This window comes from Lepidochelys kempii, chromosome 12, assembly GCF_965140285.1.
Source record: "Lepidochelys kempii isolate rLepKem1 chromosome 12, rLepKem1.hap1, whole genome shotgun sequence".
Classification (NCBI taxonomy): domain Eukaryota; kingdom Metazoa; phylum Chordata; order Testudines; family Cheloniidae; genus Lepidochelys; species Lepidochelys kempii.
Genome location: NC_136391.1, coordinates 23,125,999 through 23,142,305, shown reverse-complemented (window position 1 = coordinate 23,142,305; position 16,307 = coordinate 23,125,999). Strand labels below are relative to the sequence as shown.

General features: G+C 39.1%; 1 long non-coding RNA gene across 1 annotated transcript in view; it reads left to right on the top strand.

Annotated features, from left to right (window-relative positions):
• Window positions 1-16,307, top strand: part of LOC140896275 (uncharacterized) — a 160,470-nt gene that overhangs the window by 22,356 nt on the left and 121,807 nt on the right. The window contains exon 3 of the long non-coding RNA XR_012154499.1: window positions 3,734-3,843. This is a non-coding gene — a long non-coding RNA (uncharacterized LOC140896275). The remainder of the gene's footprint in view (window positions 1-3,733; window positions 3,844-16,307) is intronic.

The following is a 16,307-nucleotide window of genomic DNA, read 5'->3' as shown; positions in this document are numbered from 1 at the left end:
GCCTACAAGTCCACTCAGTCTTACTTCAGCCAATCGCTCACACAAACAAGTTTGTTTACATTTTCAGGAGATAATGCTGCCCGCTTCTTGTTTACAATGTCACCTGAAAGTGAGAACAGGCATTCACATGGCACTGTTGTAGGCGGTATTGCAAGATATTTACGTGTCAGATGTGCTAAAGATTCATATATCCTTTTGTGCTTCAACCACTATTCCAGAGGACATGCGTCCATGCTGATGATGGGTTGTGCTCAGTAATGATCCAATGCAGCGCAGATCAATGCATGTTCATTTTCATGATCAAATCAGATGCCACCAGAAGAAGGTTGATTTTCTTTTTTGATGGTTCAGGTTCTGTAGTTTCCCCAGCGGAGTGTTCCTCGTTTAAGAGTTCTGAAAGCATTCTTCGCACCTCGTTCCGATCATGGTGGCTGAAGCATGAAGGGATATACGAATGTTTAGCATATCTGGCACATAAATACCTTGCAAGGCTGGCTACAAAAGCGAACACCTGTTCTCACTTTCAGGTGACACTGTAAATCAGAAGCAGGCAGCATTATCTCCCATAAATGGAGACAAACTTGTTTGTCTTAGCTATTGGCTGAACAAGAAGTAGGACTGAATGGACTTGTAGGCTCTAAAGTTTTACATTGTTTTGTTTTTGAGTGCAGTTATGTAACAAAAAAAATCTACATTTGTAAGTGGCACTTTCACGATAAAGAGATTGCACTATGGTGCTTGTATGAGGTGAACTGAAAAACACTAATAAGAGAGAGCTGAGTCCTGCAGGGGAGGTCGAGGAGAGCCTATCCTGTGTTATAGGTTATATGACAAGGAACCCTGTAACCCTGGTGCCAGTGACAGGGCTCCTTACGTTCTAACCTATAACCCTAGCGCCAGTTATGGATTATGTGGTAAGGAACCCTGTAACATCTGCACTGGACCTAATAAATGCGTGGTATAAGAGAGTCTAGGTGGTGCGCTGGCAGCGCCCCTCCCTTGTGCCAAAAGTTTTAAAAAAGTTGCAGCCTGCTGCTTAATTCCATGCATGAGTCTGTCCTTATTTTGCTGCTGGGTCCACATCAATGCTAATAGGCCATATTCCTGAGTTAACAATCTCCTCCAGTGTACATTATAGGTATGCGTGGGTGAACATGACACCACAGTAGGAGGACACCTAATGGCAGCTGCAGAATGACCTGTTCCTATGCAGAGGAACTTGTCTCTAAAGGTGAGTAAGGGCCTTCAAACCTCCTAATGTAATTTAAAATCAGAATCCAGTAGCTGTGGTGACAGAGTGATGGAAGAAGTGTTACCAACACCTTGTCAATATCATAGGAAAAGATCATTTGAACAAGGAAGACACTGAGTTCCATGCAGCTGCCATTGAAGTCAATGGTAAAAATAGTAAAATTCCCATTAATTTCAGTGGGAGAAAGTTCAGGCCCAACACAGAAACCAAATGACTTGGAATACTGTCCATTGGTCTTACAATCTCCTATGGCCTGATCTAGCCCCAGCTAAAATTAGTGGTATAACTTCCATTATCTTCAATGGCTCAGGATTAAGCCCTGATAACCAGGCTAACTGGGAAATAAAAATTATTTTTGTTAGTAACTTTTATGAATAAAATGGCAGTTTTGTTAAAGTTAAATATGTGTGGCAAATCTAGTTTGAAAAACTCATGCATGAGTTGGTCAGCATTTGCTTCTTCACCACATCTCTTTCAGCATAATGTTATTTTGCTTTCTAAAGTTACAGAGCCAAAACACATGAAGTTGTAAAGTCTGTTATCTTCTTCTCAGCACTAAATGTTTTGACCTTTTCTTGTAAAATGTAATATCTTTTTACATCAAAGATTTTGATCCTGATATCGAACCAAAAAAGTAAGCAACTTCCAGGAAAAAGATGTCTTGGATTGTTCTGCTTTTTGCTCTGACATGAAAGTCATTTAATAAAAAAGCCATCTGCTACTTTATTTTCAGATATCAGAGGCAGAACAATGTCCAATTTTAATATCATAGTGTTTGACTATGTACTGCACTAATTTGTCCTCTGATATCAATGAATCAAAGGAGAGTTGCTGAAAGGAGTTTATCAGAAGGGAATTAATCTCCCCTTGATAGCAATAGTAATTTCAGAATGGGCCTGTTTTGCTGAATTATCTATATCTATTTGAACCTGAGTTTGTGGTGTTCATCAGATCAATACCACAGTTGCTGCACAAATACAGTGCATGAGAGAGTAAGGTCTATGTCACCCAATAGCCAATGAGAATTGGTATTAAAGGAGGACAAAAAGAAGGGCCGCTGAACCTTTCTGATATGAGAGTTGTTGTGGTGACGCAAGACAGGTGTACAATCAAAGATGAAGAAAATGGATAAATGAAGCCTTTCTGATGATTCATCCAGTCCACCTGCTTTGTTCAGGCTTGGTTTTTCATGAATTGCCTGCCTTTCTGCAATGGGGAGGGGGAAAATACCAGAGGACTTATAACTAGAGGATGGCTATGTGGTATTGAAGAAAAAGGAGTGCTGGGGGGCGGGTTAATGATGTAAAAAGTCCATTTCAATGATCTTAAATACAGTTCACAGCAAAATTTGTGTGATAATACAGTATACTGGAGCTGTCTCAATGCATATTCCACATAAATATTGTGGTTTCTTTGCAGTGTTTTGACAAATCATTGGCTTGTGCTCAGCTTTTGTTATATAGATCTAACACTTTTCAGATGAATGTGATGATTAGGAAAGGGTATATTATCCTACACACTGCTGTTAGTCCTCCTGAATCCCAACCCTTAACATCCATGCAATTTCATTCACAGCCTACTCTGTCTAGATACCACATTCACAAAAAGAATACTATCCTTACATGCCTTAATCCACTTGCTAAGTGTGCAGTCATGTTTAGGTATTGTGCAGCAAAAAGGGGAGAGAAACTCTCTATGTAGTACATTCTGTCTGTGTTATAATATAGAGAATGTGACTACATAAAAAGGAATTCAACAGCTGCAGGTATTGATACTTCTGAGTGTTTGCACTTTGCACAGTTGAAATGTGTAGGAAATGGCTACTGTAGCAAAGCAAGTCTGTTCTAGTATTGCACTAATGGGCAGACTGTTAAGGCAATATTTTATACATTTGTGTGCTAAGAATCAAACTGAGGATTCTGAGTTCCAAATGAATCACTAAAATACATTTTAACAATCTTTGATGACTAATATGTTGTCAATTTATTGAAGAACAAATAAATGTGTACTGGCTGCAGGATTTTAACTAAATAAAATGCATTTCTTTGTTTTATACTAAAGTGTTATTTCTTCAACAAAATAAATTTTTTAAATTGATTTATGGAAGCTATTCATTTTGCATCTGCAAACTGCTAAACAAAGAGCTGGTTTGACTTAGCTATCTGTTGGGGACAGGGGGAAAGACTACAGGTGAATCAAATATTTCTCTCTGTTTTTATAAATCTTTTTCCGTTTATTATGTATTTGTTCTGCACTGGTGTCGATAGTGTCTGACAGTGTCTTCTACTAGTTATGGGCCAACCCTGGATAGGTGCTCAGATACTAGATGAGTGCTGTATAAGAACCTATACAGAATAGAATATCCATATACAGGCAACACTCTTGTTTGCATCAAAGCAGTGTTATTTTGCCTGAGTAAGGACTGAAGATTGCAGGATTTTATCCTATAAGACTAAATATACTAATAAATATCTCCCCTAGATAAACTGCATGGAGGATCTCCCCATATGTGGATCTACCCCATCCTGTATCGACTGAGAGGACGTCAGCTATCTTCATGGAACTCTTCATCTGGCTCAGATCCTGCAGAGGTATCTAGCTAAGGATAAGGAGTGTGATCCAAAACCCATTGACTTTTCCATTTTCCATTGACTTCAGTGAGCAAAAAGGGGAGGGCCCACAAGCCCTACTGAAAATCCAGGCGAGTAAATACAACCTGCAACAGCACCCTCCACTCACTGAAACTCTATATATTAGGGGATCCCTAGGGAAGCTCTGACAGCAAGCCCTCTTCTTCAAGGGGCAGACCTGCCTATTGCATCTGATCTTTCCACACTTAAAGCATTGAGACTATCTCCCCTTCTGGTCCATCCTTCAGGATTCCTTCATTTCTGCTTCTCCATTTCTGGCTCAACCACCCCCAGGACTCAGGCAGAGCAGAGACTTGAAGCTAGGTCTCCTACTCCTGAGTCTCCCATCTGAGTGCACTAGCCACCAGGGTATTGGCTATTCTGAGATGGATCTATCTATCTATCGATCTCATTTTGACCAGGAATTTCATCCTGGACCTGAGAAACCTTCCCAAAGAAAGTTAATTGAAACTGGTATGTTCCCATGAAAAGTACAGTTTCCTAGTCTGGAACAAGGCCATGGAAAGAGTAATATAGCTGATGCCTTATTATCTTTTCTGACAAGTCTCAATGGGGTGGTGGCATGATGGTCATATTCTCCCCCATTCCAGGCATGCCCTGTCTCCATCCTCAGTTGCAACATAAATCCTGACCCAGGAAAGACCTCTCTCCAGGGTCTGCGGTGGAGGGGAGGGGACATTGCCTTGGTAGTGGCTGACCCTCTCCCACTTACCTGTGGTGCTGGAGAGACAGATCCATACATGGGAGGGAAGGAGGGCATCAAAACACAGATCTGGGGGACATGATCTGGGCCCTTGATTTAATGCCTTTTTCATGAGAAAATTCCTTTGAGGTAAGACAGAACCTTACATAGCATATCAATAACTTGCAAATAACTGCTATGCCTGTGATTCATTCCTATACCAATTTTGAGTGAAAAATCCAAACAGATCTCTGAATGAGATTATGTGCCTTCTAACACCATTCAGCCAAACCTTTGTATCCTCGTAATTATCTAAGAATGACGGAATATACACATATAACAATCTGGAAAAACTATTCAAGTAGTGAGCACTCCATGTCCCACTTTCTGTCCTCCATCCGCAGTAAACACACTCGATTACCTATCCAATATAGTCCAGACGGGAGATTCTCCATCCTACCCTCCAATTTTGAATCTGAAAAATAATTTTGAATCTGAAAAATATTCAGATCCAAATGTGTGTGTGTCTTTGGCTGAAATAAGATCTTGACAATTTTTAGATGCATGGAAGCGATATCTGTAACTAAGGCTGATAGCATATTTCCTTTTCAGGAACAAAGTAAAGGCACTTACTGTACTAGATATAATAAGCAGATGAGTCAGTGTCTTTGGAATTGGTTTACTAAAAATCTTGATAATCTTCTGAAAGATTTAGATTATTTAATGCACAATGCATAATATCTCTCTGTGTAATGGCTATTTGTTTACCAGCTTTCTGCTTCTCTAAATTCTCCCAACATAATATTTCTTATAAAGATACAACATGCAGAGTTTCCAATGGAATCCTGCAGAGCGAGGTGCAATTAAGAATGTGATGCAATAATGCATTCGTCTCCTTATACACACTATATGTATGGGCTTCGACAATGCAACAACAATAAAAAATGCTGAGTTTAGTAGTTCAGCTTTTTACTTCTGGGGTATTATATTAACAATTTTAGCTGTATTAACACAAACAAAGGTAGCAGACAGCTCAAACAACAGTATTAACTACAAAAAAATAAAGACAGAGAGAAGCTAATAGACTAAACCCTTTATGTATACCATAGAATGAACCGTGTGCAAAGATTTGCCAGACAGTTAATTTACTCCTATGTACAGTATATAATAATAATAGCAACGTTCTATTTTTAACTTGGGTAGAATCACCATCCTGACTTTTGGTAACATTGTTATAAAAGATGCAGCCTTTTGAACTACAGATGCGGGTGAATGTCTTTTTTTGGAAAGTAACACAATGAAGTTTGTTCCGCTAAGGATATGTCTACACTACAATTAAACACCTACAGCTGGCCCATGTCAGCTTACTCAGACTTGTGGGGTTTGGGGCTGTTTAATTGTGGTATAGATGCTTGGGCTAGACCCCTTACTCTGGGATTCTCCCCCCTCATAGGGTCCTGGAACTTGGGCTCCAGCCCAAGTGTTGACACCACAATTAAACATCCCAGAAGCCCCACCACTGCATGCTTGAGTCACTGACATGGACCAGTTGCAGGTGTTTAATTGCAGTGTAGACATACCCTAAATGACTAACATTTCATGAATCAAACTACAGAACCTTTTAGGTTATAGTGAAATCTTCCTGAACATATATCTGACAGTGGAACAAATGTATCTTTGTTATGCATTTAACAGTTTACCCATTCTATTGTACTGTAGCTAATGGCAAACATCTAGTAAAATGTAGGTCCTCTGCTTACTGGGAAAAGAGAGCTAATAACTGAGGATATCAAGATGGTTGAGTTTAATGCCTATTTTCCTTCAGTCTTCACTAACAAAGGTAAACAGTGACCAGATACTCAACACAATTAATATTAACAACAAGGAGGAAGGAATGCAAGCCAAAATAGGAAAAGAACCAGTAAAAGAATATTTAGGTAAGTTTAAATATATTCAAGTTGGCAGCGTCAGGAAACATAAGTTTGAATTTCCTCAACTGAGCCTGAAGCTAGCTGGCTCAACCTTCAGGCAGGTTAATGAACCTGGCCAGGCTGCAGCAGAATCAACTGATTGGCTAACCCACCCAACTACCTGAAAGGAAGTAACAGGTCTGCATTTAAGCTCACTGGCAGCAGGTGTAGCAGGTCATTGGCTGGTTAATGCTTATGCTGGCAGCTGTGATTGCTCTTAGCTCAGACTTGCTCCAGTCTTTTCCTGCCCTCTGCTGCTCCTGTTCCCTTGCCTACCTTCTGGCTCTGATCATTGGCTCTGGTTCCCAGCTCCTGAGTTTGGCTCTGAGCCTTGGCTTGACCCTTAGCTTGAATGACTAGGATGGGCTTTGGCTCCAATGAGTAGGACTGGTTGCCTATGTCCTGGTCCTGACATCCGAGGCCTGATTAAATTCATTTTAGCATATTTAAGGAACTAGCTGCAGCAATCTTGGAATCATTAGCAATTATCTTTGAGAACTCATGGAGGACAGGTGAGGTCCCAGACAACTAGAAGAGGGCAAATATAGTACCTTTCTTTAAAAAGGGAAACTAAGAGGACCTGGGACATTATAGACCCATCAGCCTAACTGTGATACCTGGAAAGATACTGGAACAAATGGCTAAACAATCAATTTGTAAGTACCTGTAGGTAAATAGGGTTTAATGAATAGCCAACATGAAATTGTCTAGAACAAGTCTTGTCAAACCAACCTAATTTTCTTCTTTGATTGGGTTGTTGGCCTATTGGATAGGGGGAAGTAATAAGGCATGATTTATCTTGATTTTAGTAAAGCTTTTGACACAGTCACACATGGTATTCTCATAAGCAAACTAGGGAAATGTGGTCTAGATGAAATTACTCTAAACTGATTGAAAGACTGTATTTAAATAATAGTTATCAATAGTTTGCTGACAAACTGGGAGGATGTATCTAGTGGGGTCCAATAGGGCTATGCCCTGGTCAAGTATTAGTCCATATTTTCATAAATAAATTGGATAATGAAGTGGAGTGTGTGCTTATAAAATCTGCAGATGACACCAAGCTATGAGGGATTGCAAGCACTTTGGAAGACAGTATTAGAATTCAAAATTACCTTGACAAACTAGAGAATTGGTCTGATATCAACAAGTACAAAGTACTTCACTTAGGAAAGAAAAAATCAAATGCACAATTGAAAAATGGGGAATAATTGGCTAGGTGGTAGCACCGCTGAAAAGGATCTGGGGGTTATAATGGATCACAAATTGAATGATTCAACAATGTGATGCAATTGTGGAAAAGGCTAATGTCATTCTGGGCTGTATTAACAGGCGTGTTATATGGAAGACATGGGAGATAATTGTCCCATTCTATTCAGCACTGGTGGGGCCTCAATTGGAGTATTGTGTACAGTTCTTGGTGCCACAATTTAGGGAAGATATGGACAAATTGGAGAAATTCCAGAGGAAAGCAACAAAAATGTTGAAATGTTTAGATAACCTGACCTATGAGGAAAGGTTAAAAAAACTGGGCATGTTTAGTCTTGAGAAAAGAAGACAGATGGGACCTGATAACAGACTTCAAATATGTTAAGGGTTGTTACAAAGAGGACTGTGATCAACTGTTCTCCAGGACCACTGAAGGTAGGGCAAGAAGTAATGACTTAATCTGCAGCAAGGGATCATAAATATAAGGATAGTTAAATACTAGAATAGGCTTCCAAAGGCGGTTGTGGAATCCCCATCATTGGAGCATTTTAAAAACAGTGGACAAAAACCTGTCAGTGATGGTCTAGGTTTATCTGGCCCTGCTGGTGTGCAGACGGCTGGACTCAATGACTTCTGGAGGTTCCTTCCAACCCTACGTTTCTATAATTCTATGAACATGCTCAGTTGTAAACAGTGTTTGTCTTGCTATGCTTAAATATGGTTCAGATATGTGTAAATTTAAACCTAGAAGAAATGAAAAATTTTACTGAGACCTCACTAACATACTGGTGTGAATTTTGGGTGGTGGTTTGCTTGCTTGTACTTTAAAGTACAGCAATGTAAAGAAAACTGAACCCCATCCATTAAATCTTAACAGCTTTCAAACACAGAGGGAAACAAGGCAAGAAAATGTACCCTGCAGTTATTACTGAGAAAATCCTGATTTTTTTTTTCATTGGGATTTCTCTTCTGATTGCTCATTTTGTTGCTGCCAGAAAGTGCATGAATTCAGGAACAGATTGTCATAGACTGGCAGGAAATATTGTCAGGGACAAGTTTGTCAGGGAGTGAATGATTGCTGAAAATACCTTGCTTGTGTTTAAGGATTAAACCACTGATTAATTTTAGAATGGTTATGTACCACTCAAATAACTGTGGAAATATAATATAATGGCATGGTTCATAAAATACTAGTCACAAAGATTGCTTTTGTTCTAAAAAGCTTTCAGCCATGTTTAGACTTGTGTTAACTGGCCCAACTCTATTGGTGTCAATTACTCATTGTCTCTGTTAAAGAACAACATAATTAAATATGAGAAATGACAATGATGGTGACATATTGACATCAGTACTCTCACACTTTTCTTTTATTTACATAACCCATATGGTATTAGGTTGTTTAACTGCTACAGGCCCATATATTTCTGGATGAAAGCACAATATGAATGTCTCAATTTAAGGAAACTCTGTGGGTGGTGCAATTCATATAATCCATGCTTCTCAACAGCCAAAAGGAGTGAGGAACTATATAACAGTTTCTGAAGGAAATTATTTCATTTTAATGAATTTCATACAGAGAACTTATATGCAATGTCTTAAAAATGACATCTACTTAATAAATAATAATAAATGTGCTCCAATGAATAAAATCCATTTTAGAAACAATGATTCATAGAGTGGGACTGTACAGTTTTCAAGTCCTCTCATATAAAAACTTCAAAGGAACTCCCCCATCAGAAAAAAATACTGGTGTTGTGGTTTTCTCTTGAAAAGGTGCTTTCGTACCTGGGAGATCCCACTGACCCATTGGTAGAGTGGGTGTATCATACATTATAGATAAAAGAAGTAAGCAAAAGTCTTTAGAAGATTCTACAGGAAGAAAAACAGCTACAAAGAAGTAGATGACCTCATTTGCCCTTGAAAAATGTGAATCTCTGTTAACTTGTCCCTCCTTCCCAAATACTACTAAAATGTTTACTTCAGTATAGACTTTTTAATTCATCACTGATACATTTACTCCGCAAGTGCATCAGCAGATTTAAAAGGGTTTATAAAAATTCCCTTCATAGGACTACAGTAACCTTTTGTTTAGTTGTCCTTCTGTGCTATTATTAGCTCATGAACCAGCTTTTTTTTAAGATTGATCACTCATTTCATGAAGTGCTAATAGTTAGTATGTTGGTAAATGGTGGGTTATTTACTACTGGAGCTGCTGATGTTACCTGGTATAGCGTATTGGAAGGCTGCTATTTTTCAAGTACTCCCAAATGAAGTTTGAAACTCCCTTTTCTTCCTTGTCACACCTGTATCCAAAGCACATGGAAAGCACAAATTCTCCATTACTTGTTTTCTGCTCTTTTCAAAACTCTGTTTTTGTTTGCTGTGCTGTTGGATGTAACGCTGCTAGTTTCCAAGAGATATAACTTAAGTATTTCTATACTACAAAAATCTCTAATGCACCATGCTGCAATAAGAGTGTGCTACCCCTTTTTGAGCTGGAAGAGTGAAGTGATTAGTAAACCACACATAGGGACTGATGCTGCTCCTAATGTTGACTTCTGTGGGAGCAGGATTGGATCCAAAGAGTGACATTCAGATAAAAATAGTGAATGAAATGTATTGACTCTTCTCCTGGGCAGCAGGAAAAAGAGAATGGGGCTCCTTTAAGGATATGTACTGCATTTGGGTTACAAGGGAGGAAAAAGGGGGATGGATTTATCTGAGTGACCCCAAGGGCGGGAACAAGAAATGTCCAGAGCAGGTGAACTCCCCATGTGCACTAAGGGGAATGGAGGGCACTTATATCCCATGCATTCCAGAGGGAACACTCTCTCTCAGCAATCATGGACTAGAAGTAACTACCCTCCCACCTTTGAGTTTTATTTACTGTGGGATTGTGCCAGTCATGTCTTGTCTTTGGGGCTGGGAAGAAATTCTTCCCTCCATCACTGCCAGAGTGGTCAAGAAGGGGTGTGTGTGTGTGTGTGTTTGTTTTTTTTTTTGTCTTCCCTACAGCAGATCAGGGACCTAGTGAGGTAGATAAGGAGATAGGGTCAAGATGTCACAATTTAGCTGATAACGAACGTGGGAGATGTTCAGTGCAGGTGCTCATTACAGAGATAAGCTGGTTCCCTTATAGACAAGAGTTGAAAGTGAATTTATGGGTGGCATCTCCCAAGGAAAATGGACAAAGGAGGGTTGGGGCTCCTGACTTCTGAACAGTGGGGAGACACCACCTACCCTCTTTTCCAGTTTCCCTTAAAAGGTAATAGCGACCATAATGTAGTTAAATTTAACATGATTACAGGTAGAAAATGCCAAAGAAACCAACCACAATAGCATTTTATTTCAAAAAGGGGAGCTACATAAAAGATGAGAAAGCTAGTTAAATGGAAATTAAAAGAAACTGTCTTAAGGGTGAAATGCCTGCAAACTGCATGGAGGCTATTTAAAAACACCGTAATAGAGGCTCACACTAAACGTATGCCCCACGTAAAAAAAGACCGAAAAATACCACCAGGGCTAAACAGCAGAGTAAAAGGGGTGGCTAGAGACAAGAAGGCATCCTTTAAAAATTGGAAGTCAAATCCTAGCAAGGAAAATAGAAAGGAGCAAAAACTCTGGCAAGTCAAGTGTAAAAGTATAATAAGGCAGGCCAAGAAAGGGTTTATGTCTTTAGCTAGTTTTTCCTCAAATTAATAGCATTTTTTAAGTACATCAGAAGGAAAAAAGCATGCCAAATAGTCATTGGGCCCACTGGGTGATCAAGGTACTAAAGGAGCACTCAAGGAAAACAAAGTCATTGCAAAAAAGCTAAATGAATTCTTTGGATCAGTTTTCACTGCAGAGGATATGGGGAAGATTCCCACATGTGAGCCATTCTTTTTTGGTGCTGAATCTGAGGTGTCAAGAGAGGTTTTGGAAAAATTCATAAATTCAACAGTAACAAGTCACCAGGACCAAATGGTATACACCCAAGAGTTCTGAAGAAACTCAGATATCATATTACAGAACTACTAACTGTGGTATGTAACCTATCACTTAAATTAGCCTCTGTATCCGATGACTGTATGGTGGCTAATGTAAAGTCAATTTTTAAAAAGGTTTCAGAGGTGATCCTACCAATTACAGTCTGGTTAGCTTCAGTACCTGGTGAATTGGTTGAAACTATAATAAACAACAGAATTATCAGACACCTAGATAAACATGATTTGTTAGGGAAGGGTCAACATGGTTTTTGTAAAGGGAAATCATATCTCACCAATCTATTAGAATTCTTTGAGGGTGTCAACAAGCACATGGACAAGAGTGATCCAATTGAACTAGCGTACTTGGACTTTCAGAAAGCCTTTGACAAGATCTGTCACCAAAGGCTCTTAAGCAAAGCAAGGAAACTTGGGATAAGAGGAAAGGTCCTCTCAGAGATCAGTAATTGGTTAAAAGATAGAAAACAAAGGAATAAACAGTTTTCACAATGGATAAAGGTAAATAGCAGGGTCCCCCAAGGATCTGTACTGGGATCTGCACTGTTCAACATATTCATAAATGATCTGGAAAAGGGGGGTGAACAGTGACACGGTAAAAGTTGCAGAAAATAGAATGTTATGTCTCTTTTCTAATGGTTCCTAATAAAACATAAAATACCATAATGCCACTATATAAATCCATGGTACACCCACACTTTGAATACTGTGTTCAGTTCTGGTCACCCCATTTCAAACAAGATATATTAGACTTGGAAAAGGTACAGAGAAGGGCAACAAAATGTTTAGCGGTATGGAACAGCTTCCATATGAGGAGAGACTAAAAAGACTGGGACTGTTTATCTTAGAAAAAGAGATGACTAAGGGGAGATATAATAGAAGTCTATAAAATCATAAATGGTATACAGAAAGTGAATAGGGAAATGTTATTTGCCCCTTCACAAGAACTAGCAGTCACCCAATGATAGGCAGCAGGTTTTAAAAAAAACAAAAGAAAGTACTTCTAACAGCACACAGTCAACTTGTGGAACTTGTCATGGGATGTTGTGAAGGCCAAATATATAACTGGGTTAAAAAAAGAATTGGATAAATTCATGGAGGATAGGTCCATCAGTGACCATTAGCCAAAATGGTTAGGGATGCAACCCCATTGTCCAGGTGTCCCTGAACCTCCAACTGCCAGAAGTTGGGACTCGATGATGCACTGTTTTGTTCATTTGCACTGAATCATCTGGCCGCAGTACTATATGCAACGATCCTGCTTGACAAGTGGTTAGATCATGGTTAAAAAGTACATTTAACTGTCAACTAACTTTTTAGCATCAAATCATCTCTTGAAAAGTGAAATATGTAAACTATAAGATGCATGTATATAAACTAGAAAGACAAAACAAGCAATTTAATAGAGCATATTTCAACAGATAAATCAGCATTGTGCTGTACATTGCCATTTCCTTGTAATCCTGAAGCAGATTATTGATGATGATGTTGGTGTGGAGAGAAACTGGCTATAACTATAGATATTGGACAGGATAATAGTATATGTGATGAAGACATTGATAGGAATACAGTGACTCCATCTTCTGGCTGAAAAGAGAAACTTTAGGAATTCTGGTTCTTACCTTCAAATATATGTGGGGATAAATGTAGAAAATCTGGAAAAATTATTCTGAAAATTTAAATATGTGAGACCTAAGTGACGTTCTAATATACAATAAATATATACATCACCAATTAAGAAATTTAAAATGATTTTCTGACTACAACAAAAAAGCCCTTGTTGGCACAAAGTGGATTATAGATATGTAGATATCGGGAAAAGAAAATATGTCTTGGATTTATGCTACACAGTAAAAGTTAATTCACTTCATTTTTTAAAAACAATGATATTGTCTTGAAAGTAATTTAGACATTTGCATCAATATATCCTAGAATATCTCATGTCCACTCATAGGGACATATAGATATTCTAAAAAATGTTAACAAATCTGAATGTATTAAAATTTCTTGCTTACATTAGAAGTAGAGATAATGATTCCTATTCTGATCACAGTTACAGCTGCATACATCTGGAAGTAACTCCACTGACCACCTTGGAGGTATTCTGGATTTAGACAGGTGTACAGGAAGTGTGAAGATATTGAGACCGGCTCTGAACTATTATTAAACTAATTTTTGAGGTATAATGTACTATTTCCTATTAGTACTCGGAAATCAAAGGTGATCTCTATGAGGGAGGATTGAGGCATATTGGGGTCCACTGTGAGGAAAGCTGCTGCTGCTCATGCTGTACCTGTTCTATGGATGATGAAATGACTTCAGGCACTTGGGCTGCCAATCCATCACTTTTTACAAGCCCTAAAAAGTCACTTAAAAGATCATTCTATTGGTGCTTGGCTCAAGGATCTCATTACAGTTAAAAATGATTGGCATAGCTGATTTAATGACTAAGATGGTAATGAACACAGGATAATGTTTGAGACCTAGGGGTAAGAATTTTCAAAAGTGCCAAGTGACTTAAGAGCCTTATCCCATTCTCAAGTCACTTTGGCACTTTTGAAAATTTTTACCCCTAGGTTAGGCAGTGAATTTGTGCTAGGAGGATTTGGACATTGCTGAGGTGACACAATATAGATTTAATCCTGCAAGTTGGTGAGCAGTTCCTGACTCTGTGCCATCTCCCTGCACAAGAACCTGGTGCAAGGGCTGTTCCTGGGGCATTCTTAGAAGCTGGAGTACAGTTTGGGGCCGTAGGCAGCTGTGTACAAGTTAGGGTTGCTCTCGGGCTGCTCTAAACTGCACCAGGGGCTGAAGTAGACTCTCCTTAGACTAGGACAGGGAAGGCACAGAGGTGGTGCAAAGTGATTCCTCCACCTTCCCTTTAAGGCCTCTGTGCTGAGCTCTGTGGCAGTACACAGATGAATTGGGCCTGGTATTTTTCCTTTGAATGATTTGTTATAAAGACAGTATAGTAGCTTGGTTGGCAACTCCAGTGTGACCATGTGGGAGTCCCAAGATCAAGTTGGGAGTAAAGACTCTGAAATGTTTGCTCTCTGGTTTAACAGTGAAATAATGGAGCTAACAATCTGTGGGAGACATCACTTTTAAGAACCCCTGGCATAACTTTTCAATGAAGTATATTAATCTTGGGATCATGAAATAGGAGAAGGAAAATGTTGGAACATAAAATGTCAGGGAAAACTCAAACTTAAACTTGCTGTTTTTTGGGTATGCTTTTTAAAATAATTTAAAATAATTTAGTTCATATTGGTATTTTAAAAAATAGCAGGATGGCTGTAGTAGAACAAAATTACCAAATTACCTTATATCATAACAGTATTTAGTGCTTCCGTGGTGTCTGGAATCTGATCACAGAGATTATTTGTATGCATTGTGTCCTATGTACATGTTTAAACAACAATCCTATTGTACCTTGTAACCAATATGTACAGTTGAATAAACAGTTTAACTGTTCACATGCATTGTTTCTATATGATGGAATGCAGTACAGTAAGTATACCCAAATGGATAATGTTCCTCTTGTGCTGGGAGAGACCAGCAGGGACTGGCTATTTAGGGGTATCAGTATACTAATACAGTACTAGGGTGAAAGGAAGCATATGACTCACAAATGTAGCATGCTTCACCTGTTTTGTTGCTGGTTTTATGATTTCATGCTGCTTAAGCATTATGATTTTGTGATTGAACTGTCTGTTTTCCTCCCTTGCAGTGTAATAAAATGACATTGAAAAAAACCTTCCCATCTAGAATATAGCCCATTTAAATATATCAGCATTTGATCTGAATCCTTGAAATAGCTGTGATTTGTCCTCAGCTCTTCTCAGCTTTTGGGTCTGCACTCTGTGCTAATCTGCCTCATAGATACCTCGTAAAGAGAAGAAGTCAAGAAGTTTCCCCCAATCTGAGCATGTTTGACTTTTTTTTTTTCCACTTCATTTTCTTTTGTGTTGTCATAGAATATCATAGAATATCAGGGTTGAAAGCAACCTCAGGAGGTCATCTAGTCCAACCCCCGGCTCAAAGCAGGACCAATCCCCAACTAAATCATCCCAGCCAGGGCTTTGTCAAGCCTGACCTTAAAAATATCTAAGGAAGGAGATTCCACCACCTCCCTAGGTAACGCATTCTAGTGTTTCACCACCCTCCTAGTGAAAAAGTTTTTCCTAATATCCAACCTAAACCTCCCCCACTGCAACTTGAGACCATTACTCCTTGTTCTGTCATCAGCTACCACCGAGAACAGTCTAGATCCATCCTCTTTGAAACTCCCTTTTAGGTAGTTGAAAGCATCTATCAAATCCCCCCTCATTCTTCTCTTCCGCAGACTAAACAATCCCAGTTCCCTCAGCCTCTCCTCATGAGTCATGTGTTCCAGTCCCCTAATCATTTTTGTTGCCCTCCGCTGGACTCTTTCCAATTTTTCCACATCCTTCTTGTAGTGTGGGGCCCAAAACTGGACACAGTACTCCAGATGAGGCCTCACCAATGTCGAATAGAGGGGAACGAACATGTCCCTCGATCTGCTGGCAATGCCCCTAC